The 13,850-nt window shown below is 44.0% G+C and overlaps 1 long non-coding RNA gene across 4 annotated transcripts in view; it reads left to right on the plus strand.

The window, feature by feature from the left end:
• Window positions 1–13,850, plus strand: part of LOC124073093 — an 89,025-nt gene that overhangs the window by 50,842 nt on the left and 24,333 nt on the right. For 2 of the 4 annotated variants that reach the window (XR_006845638.1, XR_006845637.1), the window contains exon 2: window positions 7,599–7,684. The exons of the other annotated variants lie outside the window; for them this stretch is intronic. This is a non-coding gene — a long non-coding RNA (uncharacterized LOC124073093). The remainder of the gene's footprint in view (window positions 1–7,598; window positions 7,685–13,850) is intronic. 4 annotated transcript variants of the gene reach the window in all.

Here is a 13,850-nt window from a genome sequence, read left to right on the forward strand (position 1 = left end):
AACATTGGCAATACCCCAATTAGAAAGAGGGGGAAGTCCTAGTGCAATGAAAATGAATAACTACGTCTTCCACATTACACTGCTACCCCCAAATCGGCACGGCGGCTCTCAATCAGCAGCTGCCTGAATGGGGTGCATGTGTGTTTGGGGGGGTGGACAGCTGTGGAGAGTGAGCGTTGAGCTTAACTTATGCTGTAGTTGGAGAAGACACGGAAACAGACACACACACACCAACATATACACACACGAGGAGGACATTAGCTGTGGTACGCAGCCGTTGTAAGCTTGGGTTTCAGTTTGTGTGAGGTGGGTATGTATGTTTGTGTGTGTTCCTGTGTTCGTTTACAAAGCCGAGCACTGCTCTGCTGTAAATGTTGCCAGCCTAGCCTCTTCCAAACATGTGTCTCTCCCTCTTGCGCACACATATGCCTGCGCCACCTCTTCTGTTAATCCCCAAGTCCATACAAGCTGCAACTTGAAGTCCAAAAATCTGTGCATATTAAATGTGTGATCCACCACCAAATACAATTACAAATGTGACATTTCTAAAATCGTGTATTAATTGTGCGTTATGTGCACTCTGTTGCCCGTAAAGGCAGGGAGGTAAGTGGAAGTATTGATGTCCAAGTAGCCGGCCTCATGTGTTTACTGTTACTCAGAGGCTTGATGGAAAGCCTGGTGGCCTTGAGGACAGGGCAAAGGTCACTCAGGTGAGGCTGGACTTTTCCAGCCCTTCCAGAACTGTGGCGCCATGCATCAGCACAGCTGGCTTGTGCTCTGGGAGGGCCGTGTCCGGTCGAACCAGGGAGAAGAGACACAGCGCGGATCGAGAAAAGGTTTTGGAAAATGTGAGTGAAGTGGTCAGGGACCCGGTGGTTACTGATGGCAAGTTTCCCTCCCGCCAGCTGCCAGCTTATCGACTTTAACGATGCGAGTGAGCGATGGCCAGTCCCTCTGCCCCCTGGGTCTCCATGTCCTTCGTGCCCGCCAAGGCAGCAACAATGGCAGCAGCACACCAATAAAACCCCACATGGTACTGATTGAGAGGTATTAAAGTTCTGTTTCCCTCGCTCGTGTTCAATCATTCACTGAATTATGAAGATGAAAGAAATGGAAACAGCCCAGCGTGTTTGATAATCTTCGAGCCCCAGATGTCTACTCAAATTGCCTCGGTGTAGTTTTTTTTAGTCATCTAATGAAACAGTTTTAATGCTGTCCTTATCATCAGTTTTTGTATTCAACAACTGAACATTTGTTTATTTCTTTTTGATTTATTTATGCAAAACCTTTACTGTGGGTCACTGCCTCACCCCACTGTAATTTTCATCCCACCTTTCCTATCACCTCCTTTCCTCCCCCCCTCCTCCTCTGCTCTTTGAGCTGTTTTGGAAGGAGCTCCAGGGGCAGCATTCATTTAAGAGTCCGATATAAACAGGCATTAAAAGGCAGCGTGATCTTAATGAGCTGAAGCTGCTCATATGTTTAGTGTGATTGTGTAATGTTTATACTTCACTATGTGTGTGCGTGTGTGTGTGAGCGAGTGCATGCTGTGTCAGGCCACTGTGCTAATCACCTAGCATGAGTTTTATTGCCCTGTGCAGTGTTGTAACGATGCTCAAGTGAAACGAGCTCAGAACATCCACACTGAGGGAAAAGAACAAGGCTAATGTCGTGGTGACATTAATGATTGATCTGTACTGATGTAGCCCGGAATGTCTAAACATAGCTTTTGTATTTTTGTGCAAGATCATTATGAACCTACTTTGAGTGAGAAATAAGTGAAAGTGATTTGTCTTTGCTCAAAAGCAAACATCTTGCAGAACCTCCCATAAGTGTTGATTCACAGCGTAGCTTGTTTTTCATTTTGAAAGGTTGTTTTGTGAAAGGCAAAACAGAAAACACATGAGCTGCCAGCATTTGTGAAGCAATGCAAAACGTGGTGTAGTTTAAGCTGTAGCTATTGAGTGCAAACTGTGCTTATGTGTGTGCCAGGCCCAGTGATCTACTCATCCAGGCTTCCTCATCCCGACCACAGTTTGTCATGTCTGTGTCTGGCATCCTGCAACGGCTAACAAAGTAGGAATACCGTGTAGCTCTTCTTCTGTAGAACCACCTGCCTCTGTGCTGTACAGTAAAGAAATGACATTTGGCCCAGTCATAAAGGAGCTGCAAGAGCCATAAAAACACCTTACGATGTCTGGGTTTCTGTAGCCAGGCTATTAAGCTGTAAAGCCCTATTGTAAAAATCTAGATTGAACCGATACAGTCGAGGAGAGTGCAGCAAAGATGAAAAGAGCCTCGCTCAGCCATACTTTCATAAACCTACAGTGGGCTTGGTTCTTGCCGGTAAGAACACGGGGAAATTCTTTGAATTCCCCGGCCTCACACCCTCACTCTACTTTTGCCACTCTGCAGCCAATTCCTCTGGCTTCATGGGCTTGTTTGTTGCACGTTTGACGTCACGGAGAAATCGATTAGTTCCTTAAATGAGTGAGTTGTTGGTTTTCCCTCCCCAGCTTGATAGGCGTTTTACTTTACAGTTTGTACATTGGACTGGTCTGTAGATAAGAAAGTATGTAGGCACATGTGATGCAGACACACACTAATATCCAGTTTGTACCATGTAGGTGGCCCAGAGTTCACAACTGTCTGACCATACAGGAGGTCATCCACATGTGTAAGTTTGGACACGCCGCTCTCTTTGTCCCTCACCTCCTCTATCTATCTTTCTATAATTGTGTCTCAGACCCAGACATGTCCATAAATAAACGGGGTCTCCCTCTCCTCAGCCAGACCCAAGCCATGTTTATGTTCAGGCTTGTGTAGGGGGGGCCATCTGGACCACTGGGCCTGCTCAGCGCCTCTCTCTGTCTCCAGGCTCAGGTGGAATCAAGATGTGCCACCAAACACCAGCATCTGCTTAATGGACTGACACAGGCTTAAAACATAACCACTGGCTCACTGGAGATATATATATTTTTAAACTTTTATTGAAAATTAAACAGTCCTTGACTCCTAACCCACACATTTTTGTTTTAACACCCTTGCAGTCCTGACAGAGCTTTTGAAGGGAGTCTAGAATAGAGAAAAACATCCAGGTCCAAGCGTGCTTTTAGGGTTGCAGCGTCCTAAAGAAAACGTGCACAGCATGCCTAAACATCTTTTTATTTGTAATTATTTCAGAATACAAACTGAGCTGTTTGGTCAGGGTCGCACAGTCTTCCGGTTCCTGCTTTACTCTTACTCAATCTGTCAAGAAAGTGAGAGAATTTTGTTTTTAAGACAGAAGACATTTTTTAAGACAGGTTTATTTACATTAGCTGGATGTGGTCTCCTGGTCTTCGTTTCATTTGGTCCAGCAGCCAGGCTATTAAAACTAATGAACACTTATTACCCCGAGTTGGATCCTGAGCTCCTTGCTAAACATCCCTTCTGTAGCTGTTTGTTTTACTTGTACCTGATTATTCAAACAGAGCAGTAAAACATGTGGCTGAGCCTTTGCCTCTGGTCTTTACTGGCTGTCTCATAAACAGTCTGATCTATGATATGTGATTGGACATGAGAACCGCAGTTTTTATATAGCTTTCATTTTTTGAAGCAAACACGGGTGGTCTCCTATTTTCTTCACTAATCATTTTGGGCTGAATCTGGTGTTTTTTAATGCATTTATTGTACAATCTGATGTCCTGTGTGTCATTGGGATACTTATTCCTTGTTATTAGAAAACAAAATAGTTAAACACATTGCAGTTCTAATGAACCTAACCGTCTCAGTCGGTACTTTTTTATGCGCCTCATCTTGTTGGGGGAATGACAGATTTCTTTTTTTTTTTTTGCTACGCTCTAATCAAGACATCTGCTTTGCAAATGTGAGGGTACAAAGGGACCAGGATTTTCCCAGAGCCCAGCTGAAAGATAGTTTGATGCATTATGATGTGCGATGCTCCTGACAAATGTAACTGCATGTCTATGTCTTTGCAGATTTCATTGCAAATATAAAAATATGCATTTAAAAGTGTGCTACGTTTACTCTGTCCTGAAGTTGTTTTGAACAAGCTTTTGAGTGTTTTAAGAATCTTATGTTCTTGTAATTTATTCAACAAGTTTGTGTTTTAAAAGATATGCAGTGATTCTAGTTTAAAATTTGCCAACTGTGGCCTTTTATCATGGTTTCAACACCACCAGGATTTGCTTGCTTGATGGCTTTATAATTGTTTGCTGATCACCAGGTGTCAGATGGAAGATTATAGTGACAACTGCCAGATGTGGCAGCGTACCTGCTTTCAGCTTGTGCTTGTGTGAGCATATGCCCACGTGCTCGTGTGTGTTTGTGTACATGACAACTTGGATGTGTCGCTGCACATCATCTGCGCCAGTGTGGACTGTCGGTGAGTGACACATGAAAGCATGTATTTCTTTCCTATCGCTGAAACCTTTGCTGCATAAATCAGCTTGGGTATTGTTGAGGGAAGGAAAGAGCCCTTTCTTCTGTCTCCTCTCCTGACACTTGTGGTTTTTAATATGATACGTGCATACAGAAAGTATGGTCAAATAAACAGTGTGTAAAGCCTCCTTCTCCGTCAATCCATCAAAAAGAGATGGAGCTCGGCTTTCACCACCCCCTCTCCCTACCGCACTGCTTCACCCTAATCGGCAGCTGCTGTCATCCCCAGCTGGAATTTCCCTGGAGTCAGATATGGCCATTTCTACTTATTTTAACCTTATTAAATAATGTTAGAAGGCATGCAACTTAATGGCACCTTTGTTTGTCAAATACGAGATAAAGGAAATTTGCACCTCTGAGAGTACGGGGGCAGAGACAGAGTGAAGAGGAGAGAGAGATGGAAGTGATAAGTGTGAAAATGAGAGGTAGATTGAGTGAAAGACACACTGAAAGATTAAAGAAAAAAAAAACTTTCCTGTTTGCTTTTCTGGCAGTGACGTTACCTGGGCACCCTCGAGGAGGAAGCATATCAGCCCTTTTCTGCTGAAACCCTATATTGTGAAATTAAAAGGTAGGGCTTCACGGGCTGCCATGTCTAGGTCAAAGCAATGGTTTCTACGCTCTTGTATTACATTTCACTTAACATGCTATCATTGTAAAAATCTGTAATTAGATATAGAACACAAGGCACCACACCTATAAATCTAGAACGATTATAAAGGCCTGTGTTGGCTTGATACTCGGACTCCACCTACGTCAGTGGCACAGCTGGCACTCTGTGACTGTGTGTGTGCACTCACAGGTTATACACTATATCAGTCCCTGTTGTACTTAGTCATTCTACAGCTTTGCTCTAAAGAGTTTGGAAATCTCACAACAGCAAGAAACTTTTTTTACAACCCTACTCTCCTTGTTTGTACTGAAAACCATACTGGCAACTCAGCAAACAATGGAAAGACAGAGTCGAACATTACAGCATGACGTGACGACAAAATATTTAGTACACGAATGGACCCTGGGCAGCTGTGTTGTAACATAAAGAAACGGAGAGCAGGCGATATGTGAGCCAAGCGCTGTGAGAGAACATTGAAGACAGACCTATGGAAAGTGTTTCAGGTCCTCGGAGTATCTTAACTGCAGCTACTGGTAGAGGAAATACTGAAGCCTCACTGCAGGGGCCTTCCTCTGTTCTCTCCTGGAGAGAGGGTGCCTCCGAAGTGCCTGATAGCACACGTTTTTCTTGGATGCCTCACAAAGTCTTTTCTCCTTCTCTCCACACATCCGAAGATGTATTTTTATCAAAGAGCAGATGACAGGGGTAATCCTTTGGTGTCCTGCCATCCCGCCCCCGACTGACCGTTCACTTCCTCTTTTTGTTTTGCTTTCCCCACTCTTTCTTCAGCCCCTCTTATCAGCTAATCCCTCTCTGTATAGAACCGTCAATTAGGACCCTTAGCTGATAGAGAACGAAATCATTTTGGATGCACTGAATGTGTGAAAATGCAGTGAAAAGGGTGGCTGTGACTGGCACTCCAACTAAAGAAAAGAGGGAAATGGAGCCTTTTGGTGGGATTCATTTACTAGAGGAGACTCTGCGTTGCCTGTGAGAGGCTGGGAACAGAGCGTTGAAAAGTGGCACAAAAATCTGAGTCGAGAAATCTCACATCTGCGTCTGGTTTTGTTACACAAGTGGTTTAGAACAGGGATTTCAGGCGTCACAATCAGACACTTTTGTAACTGTAGCATTGCTGACCTTAGCGTTCCTGACCTTTGTCTTGGATGCAGAAAAAAATGGCACTGCAGCATCTCGCACAGCAAACACACATACACATGCACAGTTTCTGATCTGCTTACCAAGATTAGACACAAGTGACCTGCTTTATGACGTGGCAACACTATGTAATTAAGAACCAAAGAATGATGGTTTTAAAGCTTTTCGCCATCTACTTTTGCCTTATTGAGGAAAAAGCTGAAAGTTTTCAATCAGCAGTGACTACTTTGTGTTGAAGAAGTGAATTTGCCTGTACTCATTTAATTGTAAAAGGTGTTTTGCTCTGAAGTGAAGAAAATTTGTTTGCGACAAAATTAGGATTTCATTATACTGCATTTAGAATTACAATTAATATGCATTTTCTCAACTCTTAAAGCCAATTTTTGTAGAGTCAGTAGAGTCAGAGCCAGAGTCAGTAGTTCTGTGTGTCTGCTTTCACTACATTACAAGCATACAAAGTAATAACCACCAATGATTTTAGTTGGATCTTTTCTTATCCTTCTCAAACTAAGAAATTCATACTCGGCACCCACTTTAGTACATCTAATCCACCTTAAGTTGACTGAGTGGCAGGCCATTTCTGCTGTGAAGTTTGAGATTCGGCTGAGGGTGAAAGACATGCTTTCTGTGTACAAAACATAAACGAGATGTGCTTTGGAACAGACTCTGAGCTGTGCTGCTGGGAGAGGAGAAAAGAGGTGAGGGAAGAGGGGGGTGGGGGTGGGTGGGGGTGGGTGGGGGGGTTGGTAATTGCCACATTAGGGGAAGGAATTCAAAATAAATTTAATCTCCCAATCCCTTTCACCCCCCAAGAGGTTTACAGTGAGCATGCTCCGTCTTGTTATGAGACACAAGGAGAGTACAGAGAGAGTGAAATAGAGACGGGAAGAAAGAGGGCGAGGTTCTGATCAAGGTAACCGACTGGCTCCCAAACCAGGTTGAACTTGTGTGGGAAGGTTCGCACAGAAGGGCCAACTTTGTATGCAATAGCTGCGTAGCCACCTCTAAGTTGCTTGTGCCGTCCTTGTGTATGTGTGAAGTAGCACTAATGACCTTTTTCGCCAATGCCGCATTTGCATTTACTCTTCTCTGCTGGTACCTTTCCCACAGTGCCTCACTCTGTAGCTGAATAGTGTCATCAAGGCCCAGGAGCATGTTTTCACCCAAACCAGACACACTTCACCATTTAATTGCACCGACTGGCACATCTTCAAGAGAAGGAAGTAGAAGTAGAGGGAGTGTGGACAACATTAAAAAAAAAAGCTGCTAATGTGTTTGGCCAGACTTTAAACTTGCCAATTCAGAGGTCACCACAGAGCATGATTGAAAACTAGCTAACTGAAGGCTTTCTTTAACACAAATTCTCCCTTGTGATGTCTTTCAGTCCCATTTTTCCATCATCCGAGCACTTGCTGAAAAAGCATTTGCTGTCTTGGATCCATCATGCTCTTTCTCTGGAAATAACTTCAGGTGAGTGCATCGCCCAAAGCCACGGCGAGGCTGTGTCAGCTTGTGAGGTGCAGAAGGGGAGTTAAAAGCCTGATTCTACTGGATGTCATTGTGTGGTTTGGGCTCTCACTAGGACATATGGTGTGGTGTATTTTTATAATGTAATCATTCCTCCTCCTACAACAACACCGTTAAAACTTTCTGCATGCTGGGGCAAGAATTCAGTCAAGAGCTCTGCCGACCCAGACACAGCAGAGCACAAACAATGGAGCTAGGGCCTTGGCAACACACACAGCACACACAAACACACAACAGCACAGACTTTGCCCCACGTTCCTTTTGTTGCTGCCCAGAAAGCTGCTTCAGTTCTCGCAAAATTGGCCAGAGCTACCCTGGTGTTTTGATCCCTGTCCAGTTTTTTAGTAAATAGGTTAACCGTAGGTGATTGGTGTGGGCCATTTTCAGTGGGTTTATCAGTGTGGTGTGTTTACTTGATGAAATGTAACAGTGGTATTCTGAGTTGAGTCATCTTCCGCTGTTAAAGAGGGATGGTGAGGTCAGCTGGAGTTCTTTCCTGCAGGAGCAGTTTAAGTGACACTGATTTGGCTTGCAGGTACTAAAGGTACTAAAGGTGGTTGCGCAAGCCTATAATTATGGCCTCTCCCCATGTGTCTTCCATGTATATCCTCTCTCTCTACATTCATTATCAGCTGTAAATATCTATCTATAGTGTAGTTGACAACCAGGTTGCTGCTCCCCTTATGGCACTTATTTTTGTTTCTGTTGTTGCTGCTAGCATAATAATGTTTTTTTCTCAAATGACAAAAGAGAAAGAAACACTCACATAAAACCTATTCAATTATGACAGTTTTCATTTAATTATCAGCCCCTCTGTTTGAAATACTATCCCTGTATAAAAGAGGAAATATAACCTAATCTGCCACCGTGGCCCAGGTGCACTGCCAGCACAATTGAATGGGATTGTCTTTGCTCCCCTGAGCTCATTAGGGAAATGCCAGCCTTCAGTGCTGACAGGCTGATTCAGTATGATGGGGGTGCCCTGTGCGTGAACATACTATCCCCTCAGTTGCCGGGTGAACACTGCTCTGTGTTGATGGGCACGACGGGCACTCAGATCACCTTTCCAGCAGAAGCAGGAAGTGAGAATTGGAGGGTTCTTGCTACCAGGCCCCTTCTTTCCTCCCATTCCTACACAGAGCCAAACTCAAACCATGTGTGTTCTCACCCTGTGGACCTCCGCGTACAGCCGGCCTGGATGGCTGCTTGGCAAGTGCTGTGGTCGTCTGAACAACATGTGATCTCAGGAAACATTCAACCCCTCCTTCTTGCTATTGTTATTTGAATCCATCCTCTGTGTAACTCCACTTAGGTCTCTTGGGGAAAGTGGTAAGTGATTCCTCTCTGCGTCCGGTCTCCAAAAACAAAGCCCCCTCCCTCAGAGCTTTCATTCAAGGTTAGGCACACGATGGATGTGATTGGGGAAGTACAGTAGTCTGTCCCCAGGGCCAAAGGTCATTTCCTGATACTCAAGCTGCCACCAGTTAACTAGGAGCAGATTAAGAAAAATATCTTAAACTCACAATGGCAATGGAAGAATTAAGCCCCTTATAATTATGCACTGGTAGCTCCACGGTAATTCCATCAGCCGATCAATATTTAGGAAAAGAATGCGGTACAAAAACACCTCAGAACCTCAGCCATCTGCTTCGACACAGTTGGTGACCATTTGTACACCAGAGCTCCTTCTGACCATTGTAATATGAAGTTTATATGTACCTGATGTGTATAGTTTCATCAAAGTCTGAACATTTTAGTCACCGGTGGCATGTTCTGACATGGAAATACCCTTAAGATGAGTTATTTATGTTGATGGAAAGTGAGGGTGTATGAGGCTGATTAGGTGAAAGCCTGTCTCTGCTCTCAATCCTTCCACTTCAAAATGGCTGTTTACAGAAAACACCGACTGATGAAGGGATAATCTGTCAAAAATATATGTGCCACTTCTCTCCTTTCTCTTTTCTCTTTCACTCAGGTTCTTACATTCTTGTGAAAGGAAGGAAAGCTAATTTAAAACCAGCATGAGAGAGTACACATGCAAAACGAATGCATGAAAAAGTTAAAATATACTTCTATTTCCAACAAGGCTGTTGTTCATTCCTGCATCCGCTGGCTAAGCCTTTACGGGGGGATTGTTCAGGCATTGACCCAGCCTCATTCCTCTCCTCTGTCTCATGTGAAAATCACCCTGACCCACCTCTCCTGCTACCCATTTTTTTTCTAATGAGACACATTGTATGGACACCTGTGGGCTGCCATTTTCACTCGGGGGGAAGCGGGCTTGAGGGGAGGGGGGAGTGGCAGCATTGCCAGCTTTTAATCGAGACGCGTTGACTAATCGCCCAAGGATTAGCCTCTTAGACAAGGCCTCTTTCATTCTGACACTCCATATACCGCAAAGACTCTGCATGGAGATAAAGAAGGCGGGGAGAGTAAATTTTTGGGGTTGTGTGGGGGGAGTACAGATGGCATACAGTACCTGGATGTGCTTTGTTTGATCATGCCTGAGCCCTCTGCATGCACACATTCACACACACACACACACACACACACACACACACACACACACACACATATCCTGAGGCTGGATCTTTCCCCAAGTTCTCTGACTGGAGACAGCACTGCATATTTCTCACAATAATCACATACTGAAAGTCTAACAGAAAAGAAGTGAAGGAATACATTCACACCAGTCTGTCCCTGTGCTGTGTATTATGGCCACGACAACAACAAAAGAGGAACTGAAATATTTAGCAACAGAACCATTGTATCATCTCACTAAATGCTCCTAAAAGGCTCACCGGACTGAATGAAAATGATGTGTGTTTTAGGAACCTTGCCTTTTCTTTAGCCCACTTACAGACAAACACACATGTGCATAAACACAGAATCTCTCTCTCACACACACACACACTCATGCACAGATGCCCTCTGACTGAGATTGAGTTTAGCATGTCGTGAATGGTTTGTGTATGTGTGTTTGGGAGTGGGCTGTGGACCTGTATATTGTTGTATGTAAATGAAGCGGGGAGACATCGTCGGAGCTCTGTAGTGCAACTCGAACCTGATGTTGCCCAGATCCCTCTGCTGTATATCCAAGGGTCTGATGAGGTCATTTATAACACACAGTACTACACGCACACATGCAGCACACACACATGAAAATGTAGGCGCTGAAATAAGGTGGAGAAAAAGAGGTGAGCTTTGCACTGCACAAAACTAAGTTTTAGTGCCATAAGCTGTATATTCTACAAATACATTTGTTTGGCAGAATATAATCTGTTTAAAGAATATGCTGATATTTTCAATGGTGTGAATATGACGTGTGACTGTAAGTGTTTAACATTGTTTCTCTTTGGACAGTTGGTGAAAATTGGTGCAGCACAGTTCTCACATTCTTATTCTTTTGAAAAATTTTCAGACATGCAGTCTTCATACCCGGCTGACATTGCCTTGAGTGACATCACCAGGGGTAATCCATCACATGGTGCAGCTCCCTCTGTAGCCACAAAAAGGCTTCATATAACTTTCTTGCATGCAGTACTTTTTGAGAACTTTAAATAAATTTGATGTTGAAAATCAGTGGTGTTCCCCTTTCAAACAGGCTCAACATATTGTGAAACTCCCCTTTCAGTGATGAAGAGGTGAGGCATAAGTTCATAAAATTTCTAATGAAGAGGTTGTCAGCTCTCTTTGCTCAGTTGCTGCCATGAGCTTCTACAGGTTCTGCTTTGAATTACTTCCTAATTTCATACATATGCTATTAAACTGCAATTTCTAGTCAGGAAAAGTCTTTCATAACTAAGGTCCTTGTAAGAGAATGCATTGATGTTCAAGATAATATGTGTTTAACTTCTGGGAATTGGGACTTGTAAGGTGTGACATGCAGTTTTTCTGGATTCTCCATTTGTGCAGTTTGCCTCTAAAGCCAGTGAGTCTCAGGTTTCACACACCTAGCTCAGTAACCTGCTACACACTAAGCTCTCTTTGAATAGGACATGGCATAGAGCGAGCGCAGGCCCAAGACAACCTTGTAACATGACAAAGGAGGGCAAACAACATTGGGATACTTGCCTTTCTCAAAAGCTTCTGTAGGGGTAGCACGTTCCAGAGGTCCACCATTGTCCCCTCGATTAACTCTGACTGAAGTGTCTGTTTGCACTGCGCAGCCCTAAACCAGCAGCAGGCTGGGATCTTCAGAAGTTTCTCTTGTGTCCGATTTGTCACGGTGACAGCTTCTGTAAAGGTCATGCATGAGTGGCAGGCGGGCTGAGCTCAGGTGTTGCGTGTTTGCTCAGTGGTCTTGTGTGTTCTTTCAACCATGAACTCTCTCAAGTTGTCCTGACTCAAGCAAACACAGATGAAAAAACATGCAAGGGGAAGACATTGCGCTTAAATATCAGACTTGTGGCGTCATAAACTTCTCTACCTGAAACTCAATTATAAAGTTCCTTTTCTTTTGTTGAATTGTACTGCTCAACTTCTCAGAATCTGTTTGTTCGTACTGTGTTTGCCCTGGAATACGTACTGTGGCCTGTTGTTTGTCTAGTCACAAGAGTAGCCTGGAAGCCGCTGCCAACCCGGCTCTGCAGTTTGTATGCTGTTTCACTCAGCTGGTGAGGAAAATGATAACAAAGGAAATAAATTAAATAGCACTAAAGCATTTGCGGTTGGGGAGATAGAACCAGTGAACCATATTTTACAGCAAATGGGAGGGGCAAGGTAGAAGCTCAGGCTGCAGGATATGAATAGGTGTGTGTGTTTATATATGTGTGTGTTTCTGTGTGTCTTAAAAAGCAGTGTTTACGAAGCTCAGAGCTGGGAACTAAGTGTTTGGCCCTCCAGGTGTGTGTGCCGGTGGTTGTCAGGGCTTGCGAGGCCCCGCTGCGGAGGTGGCTACGTGACAGCGGTAATGATAGGTTGTGGCGGGTGAAGACATGAGTGTGTGTATGTGTGTGTGTGTGTTGCTGTAGGCAAGCGTTAGCTCGGCCCCCGATGACATACGCATACATACACACACACACACAAGCCCGTACACACAGTCAACAATGTACCTTATATCAGACTTCACATCCCACGCAGTGAGAGCAATTAGACACATGACATCAGGACAAGTGAGCACTTGCCAAGTAAGGAGGACCAAGTTCTGCAAGTCTGGGGTCAAATAATCCTCCACCTACCAGCTCTGCCTAAAATGCAGGCTCTTAAATCAAGTGGTAGAGGGGTCAAGTTCAGGTTGAGTTGTAATCTGCCAGGGAGGGTCAAGTGCTTTTTCCGGTCTGATTGCCTTGGACGTGTTGCCTTAACAAGATTATCTGTCTTTTTAGCTCTTTCGGGTGTGTTTACAACAAGTGTGGACGATTCATTCAGTCTCTAGAGCTTTAACATGTTTGTGCAGATGAAAACGACACCTGAAACACACTACCTGAAGAAAACAAACCCAAAATATTAAGTTGATGACAATTTTTGTTGTTTAAGTTTCAATAATACAAGAAAAGCTTAAGTTCACAAGTCTTGAAACTACCAAAAGGCTACCAAAATTCTGTCAAATATACAAGTAACTTGTGCATCTTTGGTTAGCCCTGTTTCTTATGTATTTGGCAGCAGTGTGAACCTAAACAAAACCATTCCATCTATGATTTCTTTTTCTCCCAAAAATTCTGCTTTATGATGACTGATCATAACTGATCAGACTTCCTGATCGGACTTCATTTTCTCAGCGGTTAAACCTCTAAAATCCCTTGCTGGAGAAGCAGCTTTCAGATCAGCCCATACATGAAGGCACATGAGCTCAGCTCTGCAGATGTTTAAATTAGTTTCTCGTTTTATGACAACCACATACCTGGAGCTCATTAAATGGGATCTTCAACACACTACCTTCTCCTGTCATTTACAGTAATGTGCAAAGATAATAGTTGCTTGACAAAGATACTCATTGTTATGGCTTGCAGCGAGGTCCTGCATCTTGGGGAAAATAGAACTTGATGCGGCTAGCCGCGCCACACAATAAAGCTCTCAGGAAGACCTTTTCATTGCCGGGGCATTCCACAATGGTCTCACCACTACGGCCGCATCCGTTTGCCCAGTTCTGCGCTTCTCTGTTTTATGA

This window comes from Scatophagus argus, chromosome 16 (assembly GCF_020382885.2).
Source record: "Scatophagus argus isolate fScaArg1 chromosome 16, fScaArg1.pri, whole genome shotgun sequence".
Taxonomy (NCBI): domain Eukaryota; kingdom Metazoa; phylum Chordata; class Actinopteri; family Scatophagidae; genus Scatophagus; species Scatophagus argus.